Source organism: Pezoporus wallicus, unplaced genomic scaffold (assembly GCF_028554395.1).
Source record: "Pezoporus wallicus isolate ANWC-B61680 ecotype Strahan unplaced genomic scaffold, APGP_CSIRO_Pwel_v1 contig_2975, whole genome shotgun sequence".
NCBI classification, from domain to species: domain Eukaryota; kingdom Metazoa; phylum Chordata; class Aves; order Psittaciformes; family Psittacidae; genus Pezoporus; species Pezoporus wallicus.
This window is the reverse complement of record NW_026637604.1, coordinates 110,111-128,653: the sequence shown is the minus strand read 5'-3', so window position 1 is coordinate 128,653 and position 18,543 is coordinate 110,111. Positions and strand designations below refer to the sequence as shown.

General features: G+C 39.5%; 1 protein-coding gene across 1 annotated transcript in view; it reads right to left on the bottom strand.

Moving 5' to 3' along the window:
- The window catches only part of SV2C (synaptic vesicle glycoprotein 2C), a 104,038-nt gene extending 85,724 nt beyond the window's left edge, over positions 1 to 18,314 (bottom strand). The window contains exon 1 of the mRNA XM_057406506.1: positions 17,926 to 18,314. The gene's annotated coding sequence lies outside the window, so the exon portion shown is untranslated. The remainder of the gene's footprint in view (positions 1 to 17,925) is intronic.
- Positions 18,315 to 18,543: the final 229 nt, after the last annotated feature.

The window sequence follows — 18,543 nt, the reverse complement described above, 5'->3', positions numbered from 1 at the left end:
GAAGAACTGCAGCCCATGGGAAAGACTCACATTGGAGAAGTTCATGGGGGACTGTTTGCTGTGGGAAAGAGCCCAATCTGGAGCAGGGGAAGAACGTGACGAGTCTTCCCCCTGAGGAAGAAGAAGGGGCAGAGACAACATGTTATGAACTGACTGCAACCCCATTTCACATCCCCTTACACCACTGGAGGGGAGGAGGTAGAGGATACATGAGTAAAATTCAGCCCAGGAAGAAGGGAGGGGTGTTAGGAAGGTGGTTTAAGATTTAGTTTTAATTAAATAGATTTCCCCAAGCCAAGTCTATTTTGCCCATTACGGTAACTGGTGAGCGATCTTCCTGTCCGAATCTCAACCCAAGAGCTTTTTGTTAAAGACAGCCTTGTTTCCCCTTTTCAGCTGAGGGAGGGAGACACAGAGAAGATTTGGCAGACAGCTGGTGTCTTGCGCTGGTCAACCCACCACACCACAGTAGCATAGAATGGTTTGTTTGCTGTTTGTTATCCAAATAGTGCTAGAAAGCGATGAAGGAAATGAACAAACAAAGCATTCTCTGATAACTATTTTAATATAGAGGCTTATTGCTATATTTCTTTAGGCTGGTTACACCAAAAGCAAATTTAAGATGGAGAATGTATTCCCTGAATACTTACATAGGTTAGGTTTTAGTCACTGTATTATGTCTGCAGAAAGGGACCTAAGGGTCTAGGTGAATAACAGGCTAAACACAAACCTGCAGAGTCCCTTTTCAGCCATAACAGAGGTAAAAAAAAAACAAAAAGAAAAGAGGAAACAGCTGCAAGCTGCAGCACGGGAAATTCCAGCCAGTCCTAAGGCAGACATTCTCTACAATGAGGCTGGAATGGCTGCACATAGGAGCTCAGGGATCCATAGCCTTGGAGGTATTCAAAACTCAACTGGACAAGACCGGGATAACTAAAGTTCAGGTTTGAATTTAGATGACTCCAGAGTCCCACCTAAATTATCCCATCATTCTAGCACATTCCTTTTTTTTTAAATCAATGGTCCTATATTAAACAAAGAGCTCATTTTTTATAAATTAAAATCAAGTGTCAAGTGCTGGACGTGACAGTGTACAAATGTATCTTTCACTGAAAACTGAAAACATTCGGAATCCAGTATAGAAAACTCAAAGGTAGGGGATGGTTTAGTGGACCCTGGAGGGCAGGTGGCATATATACACCCAAAAGTCACAAAGCCTAAATGGCTGGCTAAAACTGGTTAAACAACCATTGCACATAAGAGAAAAGGAAAGCAGCCTTCTGGTTTCATAAAAATTTGATCTCAGAGAAGCATTTGACAAATATGTCAGATCTGAACAGTAGTTAAATATGGATCAGGTATTTGTCACATCCTTGTCACGTGACATAAATATACCAACATTTTATGATTTTGCTCTAGTTCAAAAGATCTGATCTCGAGTTACTTTGGGAAAAAAACAACAAAGCCTCTGCTGACTGTGCCTCTTAATTTTGCCCCATTTTGAAAAGCAAAATTAAATGTCATATAGCCTTTATTTTTCTTGTTGCAAGTGAATTAAGATATACAGGAAATATAGAACAAATGCTTTAGACTATCAGTGTTTAAAAGAGCACAAAAATTTGCTTTTAGATCGGTACCTCAGATGAACTACAGAAGCAGGTTATTCAATAATTTTCTCTTCCCTGCTTTGAAATAGTGGCAATTAAAGCACAGAAAAGTTAGGTCACTTGCCCAACTTGACATGGACAGGTATCAAAATAGGTCTTAAAATTATATGGCAACTTCAACATCTTGCTCTTTGAATTATAGATCATTTCTTCCTTGTGTTTTTCCATAGACTCGCTACCTCTGAGAGAAAACAACTCAAAAAATACCAGACTCAAATTAGAAAACTGCCTAACTACAGAAGTAAGAGCTGTACACATCCAGTACAGATCATTACACAGAATAAGGCAATAACAGAGTTGATAAGTGTACTTGCACATAAGAAGTAACAAGGACTTTCAGAGTCATGGTGACATGGAAATTCACCAATATGGGAACTCAGCTATAGTCAAGAATGACAAGAACATTCATAGAGAGCTGTAATAAAAACAGTCTGATAATATGCAGATAACAGGTACCTTGGCAAATGCAGCTTTAGTGATTTCAAAATAGGTTTATAAATAGCAGAAAAAAAAAAATCCTACGTATGGATGTAGAAATTAAATTTAAAAGCTTTATTTAGCTTTACTTCCTTTTTTATCCTGAAATAATTAAAAGTTGATGGCCTGTCTTAAAACATTTGGCATCTCATATAAAAAAGGAAGGGGGTTAATGAGCAGATTATTTTAAAAATAGCTTGCAAACCTAAATTCTTCTCAGTTTTGTACCACTAAAACTGCTAGGCTCCTTCTTGCAAACAACCTGATTTGGTTTTACATCCACCGTATCTTTTCTCTGTTTTTATTAAAGAACAGGGTACTTTCTAAACCATTAGACTGAAAAAAATGTGTACTGTGTATATTCCAGATGGTGTACACCTATTCTTTCTATATCATCCTGGTCCTTTAGGGTTTTCCTAGGACTTTGCTGCACCATGCCAGATACAGTGTTTTCACTGGAAGCTTGTGATCACAGCAACGTATCCTTCTGCTTCAGACATACCTCAGCTATTAAAGATTATGGAACATGATATCCAAATAGAGCACTAGTTCTGCTGCATTAAAAAGGAAAAAAGTGATTCTGCACACTCAGAAAGTCTTACCTCTCCCTATTTATTTAACAATTTCAGGTGGAAATTACTTTTTTCATCATTAATCTTGACTCATGGTCTTCCAGGCTTTAACTGGGTAAGAAAGGAAATCACGAGTGCTCTTAGCTCCCAAAATGTAAATGCCACTGCTAAAAATTGAACTGCTTTTTTTTTTTTTTTTTAAGGCTGAACTGGCTTACAATTGTTCAAATTGTTTACATAGTTTTATTCCACTGTGGAAAATAAAGGCTTCCTAAGATCCCTGTAACTCAGGTTTCAGTCATATTCAAACTGTCATTTGCTGATCACATATTTAATTAGATCTCTTCAGTTTGTTAACCCAAATCACACTGCTATTACAAGTTACACAGTGCACATGTGCCTCAGGGCATGCAGGCTTTTAGCAACTTCAGCCCTAAAGTAAGTAAGTTCAAATGGCTGCATGTGCATGGCTTCCATTAAATCACAAATCTAATATTTTAGTTTATATCCCTACGCAGTTCAGTAAACTTCATAAGCCTTTATTTTGTAGGTTTGGTAACATAGGGAAGAAGAGAGTGTGGAAACAGACTAAAACAAGGGACTGATGAACAGTGTACTGAAAATGCATCAGGCCCTAGCTTTTCAGATTCTGCAGCTTAGACCTCTGACAGAATGGGATTTATCTGTATCTCGGAGTGCATTATGCAATCCAAACACTACTTCAGTGTGGTTTTCTTCCGTTGGGTAGAATATGTAGGGGTGAATAGCACAACTGAACAAAAAACAGTGCTTTATCACTGAGAATAGACAACGAAATCAAGATAGAAAAGCTGATGAACATTGTTTTTATTTATTTCAGTAAGCTTCCTGCAGCTTATTTTGAAAACTACTCATTGCCAACCTGGAAAAAAAATGTGTTTGATGCTGCACAGAAAAAAGGTGTGGTGAGGCAAAACATTTCAGAAACAAATTCTGCCATATGAAACCATTTCTATTTTATTTTAAAGAAGAATGACACAACAGCCTTTTTTCCAGTGTGTGCTTTATGGACATGGACAACTCACCAATTCACTAAGACCCTCAGTCTTCCCACTTATTCTTAGCCTAATTCTTAGTCTGGTTCTTAAAATGCCTGACACCCAACACTGAAGTTGACCATCTTCCCGCAGTCCCCTGCCTTGAAATGGTTTTTCCTTCTTCTCCTGAAGAGTTTTAATTGACTGTTGGGACCCCAGGGGTCCAATAGGACTTAATCATCCTTCCCAGCCTCACCTGAGACCCTTGCCAGGCACTCACATATTCTGCCATGGACATAAGCTGCCTTTAAGCTCAGACCTGGGCAGCCCAACTCTGCCTGAGCTACACCACAGGGTGCCTATCTCCTATCCCCTGCTCTTCCTGAATCTCAGACTGGATTTGCCTCACTAACCTTGAACATTGCACTGCCTGCCTCACCTTGTCCAGTGAGTTTCAGGCTGTTGACAGAAAACTACTGCTGCTGCTTCCACCATCTCTGTATACCCTGCCTGTGGACCATACTTCATCAGCAAAAGTACCACCCGTACTATAATCCCCCTCAACTCCAGGCAGAAGCTTGAGTTTAAATAAAGCTCCTGGACCAGCAGGCAGATGATGCTTGTGTGAGGGGTCTAGTTGAGACTCATCAGGACAAACAAGGTCTGTTGGGCACTCAGCATCCTCACAGAGACTGAGGGTATGTGCCTGACTTGCAGTCTACTCTTAGGACTGAAAAAGCTCACTAAAACCAGAAGTGAGACTACTGCCAGCAGGCTGAAATTTTCTACACATGGATCCTTATCTGTACAGGAAAATCTGAAGGCTTCTCTGTCCTGGGAGTGAGTGAACAAGTTGCCTGACTGGGTTTAAACCACGACAATCTCTAAACTCCAAAAGGCTGGAAATTTCTTTATGCATACAGAATGGTATACCCAAAAATATGACACCTGTTGTGATCAAAACTATAATCTGGAGGAGCTCCAGTAACAGCCAAAGAAAGATACACATTGGGAAATGTGACAGTATTTTTCATTAGCAATCACTGATTATAGTTGTTACCAGGATGGCTAAGAGGATACTCACTATTGGCACATGTAGTAAGCCTAGTTTATCAGATGTTAGCTTAGCTCTCCTTTCTGGTGAGGTGTGGGGAGCACTGCATTTCATATGCTAACTGCCAGTTTTAGCATCCAGCCTCTTATCTCTGTGTGATCTCCATTTTCTCTTCTGACACGTGAAGCAGCTATACAATCTTCAAGACTGAGGAGACTGTTTCAATGGGACATTAAGGATGAACATTTGGGACTGGATTAGAATTAATTAAAATGCTCACAGTGAAGCCAGTGGGAATCACACCTTTTCTGGAGTGATTATCTTCAGCAGTTTATTAGGAGTACCTGCTAAAATCACAGAAGACACAACACTAAATTCTGCACAACTTTTAACATTGACTAGGATTATGAATTTACAACAATTCTTCATTATTTGCATCATGAGAAAAATGTCACTGAAAGAAACCCTTGAAAAGACAGAAGGTTGAAAGAACAGGACCTTTGCAACACTGCCGTTCTCGGGCGCCATGGGTTTGATTTCCTGTGCTGCCACTCAAATAGTATATTATAAGTTTTATCAAAGCAGTCTCTGTTCTGTCATATACAAAGCTGCAAATAGAAGCGATTAGACATTTTTTGAAGGGGGTGGTTTAGAAAGTCCTAAGTTGGTTAAGTCTTAATCATAGCGCACTTAGAAAAGTTGTTAACCTCACACTTCCAAAGGGAGGACGTTAACACTGCCAGTTGCAGAGAATGAATGTATGAAATGCTCTCCTTTCTTAAGTAACCTTAAAAGGGCTTTAATGAAAAGAAACTGCAATAAAAATGTGGGGAAAATAAGTAATAAGTGTTTAAATAGGAAAAAAAATCTTGCTTATTTTTCTGTGTCTTTCTACTAGAAGAAGTACTTGTTTTTATAGCAATGTGGACTACAGCACTGAGGAGCTACACAGCCATACTAATGGTTTTCTTCTAACTCTCAAGTTTCAATACCGTTTGATAAACCAAACCGTTAAGAGAGAGAGTACATAGTACCCTTATTTAATTTTTCATGTTACCTCCATATTTTAAAAGATGGAATATCAGCAATATTTACAGCACTTAATCATGACAGTCAGGAAAGCAAAAAACATGTCAAGAATGCATATTGCAAAATAAAAAGTATCTGATAACTTCCTAAAGTCTAAACTCAGACTGGCTCCATCCCCAAAACCCATACACCCCCAGAAGGTAAGAATTATTTAAGCTTTTCACCAACTTATTTTTAACTTTGTTTGACTTGCAGCAACAATATTGAGGTCAATAAGGCACCATCCCGGCATAGCTGTGTTCTGAAGTAATTTCCCATGAATTTCTGCCTTCAACCTGACTAATCATTATTGCTGTTTTTCACCCTGCCTCTTTGCTGATATTGCCCTTGAAAAAAACTAATCATGGCTCTTCAGCAAGTACTGAAGTACAAAAACCTGCATAGTGCTACCATGTTCACACGTGCTTTTTGTGTAACTAAAGGTATTACTACTATTAGTGAACCAGGGAAGTAATGCCACACCAGTAATGTCCTCTGAATGCCACAGATAAGGTGGACCACCCCTTTACTGGCACCTCAATTACACACACACACAAAGGATGTTGAAGGGCCACTATTCACACTTGGCAGGCTCCTCCAGTGGGATCTCATTTATGCTTATGCTTGGGCAGCAAATTATTTAAATGTTCCACATTACTATTGACATTTGTAAGCATGCCCATTTTCTCTCTTCAGACTTGGCCTATTATTATCACTTATTCAAAAGAAACATTAAGACTCTCCTTACCCACCCACAATGGGGGCTCTGGATGACTCACATCAGATAGTATTTTGGGTTCAAGAACAGAAAACAATCTGTAAACCATCAGTGCCTGCTGACTAATGAAGGAAACAGGTGTATGCTCAAAGAAGGTCTCTTGCCTGCTCTGTTGCTGGGGGAGTATGAAGAGAGTACGAGAAGAAACAATTCACTATGTGTGTAGACATAGGTCCAAGGTAGGCAAAATAAACCACTAAATCCCAGTAAAACACAGCAGCAAAACTCTAAAAACAATTTTTCTTTTCTACCAAGAAAAGATTAAAAAATCAGATGTCATGTTTAAATTTAATAAGCAAAGCAAGTTTTGAAAAGAAATTCTTGCTTTATCAGCCAATTAGTTCCTGATTATAGTTTATAATTAGCTTTTAAAGAGGATCACTTTGTGGTAGCCTGAGGATATAAGTCACATTGATTAAGTGTTGAATGCATAAGTCACATAGATTAAGTGTTGAATGTAACATTGAAAATAGTTTTGCAGATTGTGTATCTGATGCCATGTTAAGTGTTTGCATCCCTAGAGCAAGGGACATTCCCATTGAGGAAACAGAGTTTTTAACTGAATCTAAAATTTCACAGAAATTTGGATCAGTGTATCTTTTCTTATAGCCAGGCTAGCCTCACAATTAGATCAGGTTGCCTAGAGCTATGTCCAGGGAAGTTTTGAGCATCTCTAAGGACAGAGATACCACAGTGGTCCTGTGTACCTACCGTAGTACTTCACCACCCCCACACTGAAGGATTTCTTCCTTCTATCTGTCTTGTTCAAATTTCCATTCCATTTCCTGACTCCATCTTTTTTATAATCAGTCATTAGATTAGAGAAGGCAGCAATTAGGTCCTCTCCATTTTCCTTTGGTCTTCTCTCCCCAGCTGAGAAAACCCACGCATCCTTATGCTAGACTACCTGTCTGTCTCTGTCTTTCTTCACCCAGTGGAAAATGTGGTTGTTCTGTTCTGAAAAACTGTACATGGAGCAAGCACTAGGGAAGTTTACAACATTAAGCAAACATTTGCATCCTATTCCTACCAGAATAACATATATCTCTTGAAACACCAATTAGGATGTTACACAGGTTTCAGGTTATCCCCCTGAGTTGTCCATATTTCAGCGAATATACACAATAACATAATTCTTTAGTAACTTCTATGAGCAATGTTTACTTTAGAGAGCAGTTACACCACCAGCAGATTGAAATAAATTGGTTTGCAATAGTTTCTCAAATACTGGAAGATAGATTTTCTTCCTTTCAACTATGGAGCAGGGAGTCACCATATTTATTTTCTACAATTTCTATAGTGAAAATTGGTTATTCTTAGAGATACCTAACTCCACAGAGAGAAACAGTTTCTCCTTTTACCAAATGATTAAGTATAATAGCAGCAGAGTGCTGATCTACTTAATAATTTTGTACAGCTGGTGATAGCAAGGAATCTCCTAAATTGTGCTCCAAGACCACATGAACGATAAGCATTCAGTAAATACTGAATAGGGAGGAGAGGGAGGAGTGGGGAGGAGTGGGGAAGTGAGAAAAAGAAATAACATTGAAAATAATTATGTCACTTTTAGTAGTTTTCTGCCATGAAACTGTAGCTCTAGTGAAACTGAAACTTTAAAAATGAGAAGGAAGAAGATTCTTAATATTTTTAAGTTATTTTTATGAAGTCTTAGAAAGTTTGTCATATTATGTGGGAGAGCGAACATCAGTCAGGAGGCAATACAGTCATCTTCTCAGGCAAGATGATGAGCCAGATATGACAAATAACCATTACTCAAAGTTTTTATGAATTTCAATCCCAGACAGGAATTTGAGAAACATTTCCTGGATTTTCACAAATTGAAGTACACTAATCTTCTCTAAGTAATTGATAAGTCAAAGAATGGCTTTGATATAGTAAAGGAAAGCATCATGAATGGGTTACTCTTGAGTTGGTCCTTAGTCACTTCAATCAAAAGATGTCTCAGTGAAATTATCAATATTTTCTATTTAATGAATTAGTTTTACTGGTTGATCTAGTTTTGTAATCAAAACTGTAATGCTATTTTACAGCAGAAAAAAAATAACATTGAACAAATGTGAACTGAAAGAGAATTTCCGGGTGCCTTTATTTCTACAAAGGAAGCTAGTCCAAAACAAGCAGCACTCAGGACAGAACTGCCTTGAGGAGGTAAGGTGTTCACTAGCAAAACATTAGGATTGCTTCTAGACTACTAATAAGTAGTGTCACATCTTGGATTGCTACTTTCACCATGGACAGACATGGTCATGAACAGACAGTAGAGAGCCAGACTGTAACTCCAGTAAATACCACGTGAGATATTTATGATTCATTCATTTTAATTTTAGCTGCTAAGGTTCTTCAGGTAGGAGCCAGTTTTTTCTGTTCCATATACGACCTAATAAATAATGGTCTTTGAATTTATTTTAGCTAATTAACACCCATTTTCTAAACATCCATTTACTAAAATGTGTTTGGACAACTGGTTAACAGTTCAGGTTTTTTTCCTGCTGTGTAGTTTTCCTGAGCAAATACACAGAACCACCTGGATGGCATTATCTTTTAAAGTCTGGGAGTTTGCTATTGTTTGATTGTTCAAGATATACAAGGGCTGATATCTCACTTGGGTTTTTTATTACAGGTATCTCCTGCTTTCAACTGGAATACATCTTCTAGTTAGAGTATTTCCAGGGTCTCAGAAAGTGAGGCCATGATAGTTATGATCATAAACATGGGTTTAAATATCTGTTTAGATATTAAAAGTGTGTTTCTGGAGTAGAAGATGGCTCACATCCTTAGCACCATGTACTAAGCAGAACTTTAAAGAGCTTTGCAATTAATTAGTGCTTGGATTCCTCCAAGTTCAGATGTGAACTGAGCATGGAATTCTATTTGAAGAAGCAAAAATTAAACAGAATGTAATTTATTTTAGCAAACAGCTTTTAGATGTTCCTATATGGTGTGTAACATTTATACCACCTTTTTGTGTTTTCTAGGAAAAGCATACTCACTTCTCCATGTCCAGGTTGTTTCTATTTTCCTTCCAGGACTTCATTTGAAGGCAAGAAGAGGACTGGAAAGGAATTAGTATTCCAGCTAAATATACCAAAGACATTATCAAAGAATATTATACAAGGCTTTTCCAGCTTTCCCAGGAAGTCAGCTGAATATTCGCTGCATCAGACTTGGCATACACAACTTGGGAAGACTTATGGAATATATTAAACTTGCAAACATATTTGATAGTTTAGAATACCAAAGAATGCACTTTAAGTGTACACATGTTGTGGCCCTCCAGGATTATACCTGCAATAGGCAAATGTAGTGACCTGAACTCCTTTAGAAATACGAATGTCATACATTTTCAGGGGATATGTATTTTTTAAAGTCAGTGTGATTTGGCTTGATATTTTTCTGTTCTTTACACAATAAGTTTGTATTTTCATTCACAAAATGAAATAACATTCCTCGTTTACAATGTGTATACCAACATTTAAAAACTGAAATATTACAAACATACATTCTTCCAACTACTCACTCCACATAGAGGTTATAAGGAAAAGCTTTATTCTGAATTTAACACTTAAATAGTCTAATTATGTGACTGACAAGAGCAACAATTTAGATTTTCTGATGATTTTCCTATCAGTTTTTGTAACACTATATTACAGTATATGTAGCTTTGGGTTTTCATACTCTCTTCTCTCCTGTTTTTACATCAGGTCCATGTGAGTACACAAGCTTTCTAAGATACATGGGGGAAAACTGTCAGAGCAGGTATATCTGAAGAATGTGCAATGCATAAAATATATGGGTAAAGGCTTTCAATTCCTATAAAAGTAATTTTTCCTTTGGTTATTTTCAACTTTAATCCTCTTAGGTGCAATAAAAAACTACAAAAGGTGCATGCAAAAAATAGAGGGTTTTTTTTCCTTTTAAAAATCTTTATGACCTTCGTAAGGTTTTATAAGGTAGATGTACACCATAAATGAGATATGGGATATTTTTTTCCTTATGGTACTGACAAACATATCCATCTGATTTTTTTCCTGCTAATTATCATGACATTTGCCTAGGCTAACCATGAAGGCTCTATTTAAATACAAGTTTAAGACATGTCTGGATACATGGAATCTTAGAAGGATACAGATTTTCTGGTCAGATACTTATTTACTTATCAGTATAGTTAAGACTATTTAAAATTAAAGAGAAAATAATTATCAGAGAAAAAAGATCAATGACTTATATAGCCTCTTTTCTACAATAAAACCTCCAGACTGATAGATCCTGAGCCAAATTCCCACTGAATGCAACTCCACTCACCTTATTTGAATTACTGTGGGTTATACTGGGATCTAAATTGGTCAATATACATATGAATGTAGATCTGTAATAATCTATGGCACCCTTCCTCTCACAAATGGGGTGAAGACACTTCTGGATGTCGTCTTAACCAAGACTTAGACCCCTATAGTACCTGATAGCTCAGTGGGACACTTATCTTCATGCTGTTTATAGGCAGTCATCCCAAAATATTTTTAATGGGTTACCACACTTCAAAAATTGCACAGTACTGTAACACATTTCTAACAGATAATGGGAAATATTTTCTACAACAAAAATCAGGGCCTCTGTACCAATGCCAGGATAATGGCAAAGGGACAACATTCTGACTTATGCTGCTATGCACCACAGTGTACCCTGTAGTAATGAAGGATAATCGCACCCTGGGATGCATTAGCAAGCCTTTTACCTACAGTAATTATTCCTCTCTGCTTGTGAAGCTACTTCTAGTTTAGTGTGTCCAATTTTGCTCCCCTTACTAACAGGTAATAATAAGGAAGAAACCCTTCATGATGAGGCCAGTGAAGCACAGGAATGGTTGGAGGTTTGGAGATATTCAACCTTTGACAGGGCAAGGCCCTGAGCAATGTAATCTAACTATAAGAGTTTGCTCTGCTTTGGGATGGGGACTGGATGAAATGACTTCAAGGAGTCCCTTCGGATGTACATTATTCAATTATTCTTTTGCATTGCAGCAGTGTTGTGCAGAAACCTTCTTACAAGTTTTAAACTAGTTAGCCTTGAATGGAAGGCAATCTACCTGCATTGTGGCCCACACTGTAGGATAACCTCAAGCATGTCTGTGGTTTATTCAGAGCATCATCCTGGTGTACAAGTTTGCAACAGGAATTAGCTATTTTAAATATCTTCACTATGACTATGGCATACTGCAGCTAAGGGTGATGTGGCATGCCAAGGGAAACCAAGGCAAAGACAGACTATATCTGCATAGCAGGGATTCCCACAAGCCTTAATACTCCTTGGTTTGTTTGTTGGGTTTCGTTGGGGGGGGGGGGGGAGAGGGAGAGTTCTTGTTTTGTTTTTTTTTTCCTGGGTTTTTATTGGGGTGGTTTTTGTTTGTTTGTTTGGTCTGTGGTTTTCTTTTTTCTGGACATATCGCCCACAAGCCACAGGCACACAAGCTAATGAGTTCGTTAGTGATATGTCTTGTATCAGTAAGCACATTTTTCTCTAACAGTCTCCCTGTTGCCAGAACTTTATTTCTTTAACAAAGCTGAGTGGAAATAGCAGTTGAGTTGTTAGAAAATAAGGTGCTGCTCATACACTGAGACAGAACGTTAAAAGGATAAGTGAATCTGGTGGCAGTGGCTGTCTGTGCACCAGCTAGACATGAAGACAGGCAGAGAGTCCTGCTCACGTGAGGTCTAGACACCAACAAGAATACTGTCCAAAAGCAAAAGCCACTGTCAGCTGCAAGCTATATGCCAGTGTGAAATGTAGGAGACAGACACGAGAAATGTTAATATCTGGTATCTTCATCTACTGTATTTAGAAATACCTTCTTTTATTTGTTCATTAAACCCAGCTCAGTAAAAACTGAGGAAACTTTGCTTTGTAAAATCAAGCATATGCATTTTCTAGACTCACAGGAGACCACATAACACTTGGTCTTACCTTTCCTTTGAGGACCAGCCTTGCATGACTTACAAAGTACCCCAAACATTCACAGATCCATAAACCTCTCAAGAAGCACTAACAAGCCATCATTATAAGATCTTCACAGTTTGTACCGAACAAATTACTGTGTTGGTGTGAAAGTTAAAAAGGGAATAATATCTTTCATATAGGTACAAGAAAGTTATCACAGGTGTGCTGCAGACAGCTTTCAACACAATCAGGAACACAATCAGGAAATGGAAAAATACACTATTGATCTTATCTTTATTGTTCGGTGCTTGGATATATTTTGTGATGGAATTTTCAAGTGGTTCCTTTTTAATGAAAATGAATATTTTCTCCCATTTATACAAACAGCAAGGATGTGAGACATCAGCAGACCAAGAGAAAGGATTTCAAGAATCCACACAGACAAAGGAGAAAAAACCAAAAAGCTACATGCTGGATACCAGCAACTTCCATCTGGAAGTGCTGTTCCAAGGAATCGCTCATTTTCAGCCTTAGGAGCAGTTCAGAGGACCACTTCATTTGTAAGGCTGTGGCAATGACTGGCATCCCTGGATAAAAGCAAAACTTGCCATGCCAGAGCAGGGCAGGGAAGGGGTGAGAAAGGTGGAATCCCATTTACAAAACCATCTTCTTGGGATTAGCAGTGCAGTTTTTTGGAGAAAGAGAAGCTTACCCTCTAGCTCTGTGTGCAACAAAAATGGTGCCACTTAAATATCCAGAGGGCCTATGAGATGCAATGAGCAAGGTTGTCTCCCAGTTCCACATTTAACTGTAATAATTTGTTTCCGTGATGTATTTCACAATGTTTTTTCCTATAGAAAACCTCCTATGATCATTAAGGGGAAAAAAATCCTACACCACCCTCTAATGCTGCTACCAACTGTATTCACTGCAATGTGGATTTTCACTCAAAAATCTAGACGTGCTTGTGAGACACAGGCTATCATTGTAGAACAAAGCACGTAACTAGATCCACACAGCCACAACCACAAAAATAACCTGCTGAGAATGAGAGAGCCAGCTACAGGGATGCTGCTTTATCTTAAAAAAAAATCTTGCTGCTGGCAAGGAAACATGAAGCTGCAGCAACACCAGATTTTTCAGGAGTCTCAGATCAGTATAAAGCCTTGTGTGCGCTAAAACAGCTACATTACATGGTAGGTATCATTCGCATTTTCAATATGGTGCAGTTTTAGTTGAATTAGAAATATTTGGATGGAATACCCACCTAATTATGAAAATCTCTGACAGTCTGTTGATGCATGGAAGGTCTTTACTGCCAGCAGCTGGCCAGCAGAAATGCAGTCAGAGGTTAGAATTCAGTCTTAAAAATGAAATGACGTTATGGTATCTTAATCGCATTACACTACATTATACCTTAATCAACATTTAAACTTTTATTAGCCTCTCAGAGGGAAAGTGACTAAGAGTTTGAATCATAGAGGAGGAAAGGATTTGTTCAGCATTGCTTTACCCCCTCTGTTTGGTTTTTAATAAGAGGACAACAGCTTCAGTAATAATCGTGAAAAAGAAATTTGCATTTGATTATATTTAGTATACACACATTTATCTCTCACTGGCATAAAAATAGCAACTTGAAACCAAACCTAACATAGCACAGACAGCAACATATATATTTACAGGCAAGTAGGTAATCTGAATGTTTAGGATGTCTCCAGAAGAACCATGTAGCAACACACAAAATTAGAGATGAATTAAAATGGGAGGCTATCAACTGGTGCTTTGTGGAAAAAAAGGTCCACCACGTTTTGTAGCATAGTTATTAGAGAATATATCACATTTAATTAAAAACTGAAACAGCTAATTTAAAAGAAAAATTTAACTGCCTTTTTCTTCCTGGTGTAAATACTTTGAGCATACTTTCAACTAATTTTTCCATTCTAGTGCTTACAAACACTTAAAAGAAGACAAGCTCTAAATCCAGTCATCTGAATAATTTTTAAAAGGACTCTATTCTGTTTCAATAGGAAAATGTTATGCACTACATAATACAAAGGCGGTGGCAGCAGCTGTGCTTTCCCTATCATAGGTTTGCAAACACATTTAATCTAATTGATGAGCTTTTGTTTAAACAACCATTGATATGCATCCTGTGATGCATATGGGTTGCAAAGATTCACAGCAACATACAATCCAAGTGATCTGCCTGTGATGCTGAAACAACTTTTATATGACTGAGAATGAAACATTAGTATTTTCACACAAAACTACTAGCTAACTATATAGCTGAATTCATTGTGCTTCACACCAAAATCTACAATAGATTTCACACCAATTTTAATGGGATGATAAGGACCACTTTGAATAAACATTTGTCCTCTGTGCTCTGGAACACACCATTAAAAAAAAAAAATTGACATCCACCATTACTGCAAACAACTTATAAAAGCTTATATACTCAGGTACTTACAAAATTGATTATATGTTTCATATTGTCACCTGAAGTAACATCATGGTTTGCAAACATAATTGATCGCTTCATGCGATTTTCCTTTGTTGCAAACATCTTTCTCGCGTGCTGCTGACAACTGAGAAAAAACCTAACAAACATCTTTGCTTTGCTATTATTAAAAAATAATTAGATCTAGCAAACAAATACTCAGAAAAAAATTGGCTTGATATCATTTGGCCAAATACAAATCTATTTTTCCAGAATGCAATGACATTTTACATCAAGTTGCCGTCAGGGAAAGTCTATGTCTAGTCTTCACCACTGGTATTAAGGGTCATCTTTATTGAATAAGCAGTAGGAATACAGCTTCAGAAACACAGACATTAAACAGTTTCTTCCTCTTTTTCTCCAAGTATCATTTGAAGATGTTTGGAGGCTCAATATGTGTCAATAATTTTAATTGACAGTCTTTTTGTTACTATTTGCCTATGCAAAGCTTTTCTGCAAATATAAATGAAAGACTATTTGGAAATTACTGTGACTGTATTTTAGTGTATTTTGTATTTCTCTGGAATACAGAAAAGCTTCGCACTCCCACATTAGAGAAAAATATTTATTTTTGTTAAAAAGGACCAAATCCATAAGATTTAATGTTAACATTTATGGGATGTTGTCATTCCATAAATGGCCAGGTGAGAGGGAAGGGAAGAAAAGGAGTCTTGGCTTCACCATGGTGCCTTGTTCTCTATGAAAATGCTGAATAAATGCACAATTACAGGGAAAATTATGAATATTGCACAAAATAGTGCAATAGTAGTTTTCATTCCCACAGGGACATCAGTCAGAGAACAAACAATAAGACAAAGAAGATCATTGTAAAACTTCAGTAATTCAGGAGGACATATGGCATAGTTAAAACAGGGCTCTTTCCCATACAGAACTCAGACGAAAGCAACAGCAGTATACCATTTACAATTTTTCTGATCGAAGAAATTCATTTGCTTTGGGTGTTGCTAGTTTTGTTGGGGGGGGGAAGGGGGGGTCTTCTTTTTTTCTTCCCTCCTGCCCCTTTCTTCTCCCCTCTTCCCCCCAAATATTTTGTGGTTAATTGTGATTCATCAGGAAGTTCCTTCCAAAATCTCCTTACATCTCTGCTTCCAGTTCTATCTGCAATTCCCCCACAAAGCAGTAATTTTGGCAGTTTGTGCAACCTCTACAGATCAATTCAGCATCTCCCTCTCCCTTCTAAGGCAGAAGTTGCTGTGAGCTCCCTGCACTGCAGCGCAATGCAGCCCAAGCATCAGCAGTTACCAGTTGTGTTTGGCTGAGTAGGTTTCCCTTGTGTTGTACTAACCACTGCAATCTGCCACCCCCTCCACCAGAGTTACACTCATCAGCCTCCTAACCCTGTAAGGAGAGCAGGGTACTATCAGTCACAGAGGAGTCTCACGGTGATCTTGGCTTCTTTTGAAGAGATGATCTGCCTCCTCCCTGCCTATCTTTATATGCGTCTTTCTCATCTTTTCCTTCTCACCTCAGCCTCCCCATTTCCGTACAGATGTGCCATGGCTGCCCCATGACTCAGCTCCCACTCTCGCCCCCTACTCGCACTGCGCCCACTGCTTGGCAGGATTAGGCTCCCAAGACTTGTCAGCGACCTCCATGCTCCGTTACCCCCATTTCAATCGGCCCTCAGGTCCCTGGGGTGTCCTGCCTCCACTCAGGACTGCCAGACCCGCTCTTTGGCCTTTTTGCATCCCTTCTGTCTTGCTATCCTCTCAAAATTGGATGGAGTCGCTCCCCAAAACGTCACCATCCCATGGCTCTTCCTAACCCTAGGACTAGGACTGTGACTTCTCTGTGCTTCCCTGCCCATATACTGCCAGAAGCATCTCAGAATCTAAATCCCTAAGCACTAAGAAAGCAGTAACTTGGTGTTTTGGCAAAGTCCTTTCCTAAAGCTGCAAGACAGTCCACCCTCCCCTCTGTGGGTCACAAATGCTAAACCATTCTCCCAACATAGTCAGTATGAGTTACAGTCCTTGAAGCAACCTAGAGTGAGAAAAGCAACAGTTTCCCAAAACACCTAAATTGTTTGGGGTTTTGGTGGGTTTTTTGTTTGTTTTGTGGTTTTTGTTTGGTTTTTTTTTGTTTGTATTTTTGGTGGGGTTTTTTTTGTTGTTTTTTTTTTTTTTTTTTGGGGGGGGGGAGAGAGAGTTGGGTTGGTGGGGTTTTTTGTTTGTTTTTCTGTTGCAGGGTCCAAAACCCTACCGTTTCTCTTCTAAACACATCTTAGAAAGTGTCGGTTCCCTAAAGAGCTGGAGTCTTGACACCCTTCTTGCATCTTTGATTCTCTTTGCCATCCTTATCGCTAGGACATCTGTAAGCATGTTTTCTTCAAACATTTGGAGTCTGCGAACCTCAACACCCCTGGTTTTTGCTCCCCTAGTGTGCAAAAGTTCTGCCAGCGTTAATATGCCTGTCAGCTTCCAAAGCAGAGATTAGACCTAGCTCGGATCTGTGCAACCTAGTCTAACTGCGCAGAAGAGCGACCGAGCTCTTGATAGAGCTGGAGTGAGTAGCTGCCGAGCACAGGCTGGTCCTCCAGCTCACAGCCGAGAAGCGAGGGAACCCCGAGCTTCCTGCACCGCCCGGCCCGCCCCGCAAAGAGCTCTTCCCGCACCCCAGCGAGCAAACCCCCCGAAAGTCCCGTGGAAAAAGTTGAAGTCCAGAAAAAAAAAAATTAGGAAGGAAAAAAAAAAGGAAATGAATTAAAAAAAAAAAAAGAAAAAAAAATAAAAGGAGAAAAAAAAAAAGAAAAGAAAGGAAAAAGGGGAAAGTTGCTCGGGGAGCAGCAGCGGCCGTCTGATTGCCCGGAGCATCACTTACCGAGCTGCGGGGCAGCGGCGGAAAGCTGCGGAGCGACTGGGCTGCGGGGCGTTACCGGCTCCTCCGCTCCCCGCCTGCCTCCTGCTCTCGGCGAGCTGCTGTGGGAGGGAGCGCCGAGCCTCCCGGAGAAGCCGCCAGGCGTGACGGACCAGAGGAGGGGAGGAACGAAGTGGAGGTGTGGGCTTCGCTTTGCGGTGAAGCCTCTGCGGCAGTGCTGTGGAGAGACGGGGAGCGCAGAGGGGTGCAGGGCGGCGCGGCGCGGAGGCAGGCGCGGGCGGCCGCCGCCACCATCAATAATTGAAGGCGTGGGGATAGGGGAGGGGGATCCCTGCCGCAGGCAGCAGGAGAGAGGGAGGCACAGAACCGCCCCCCCCCCCCCTCCCCCCGCGGGGAAGGCTGGGAAGCCTCTGCGAAAACAAGCCCTTTTTACCCGGTATAAGCGGAAAACAGAAACAGTGACATCCACACATGCACTTATTTCAGAAGACAGTGTTTTATGAGAAGTGGTGCCAGGGCAGAGCATATGAAACGGCTTGTTTCAGAACGGGTTGCAACAGGCCCTCCGACTACCGAAAGATCTCTCCATCCTTCCTCCTTGCTGTCTTCCAGGGGCACAGG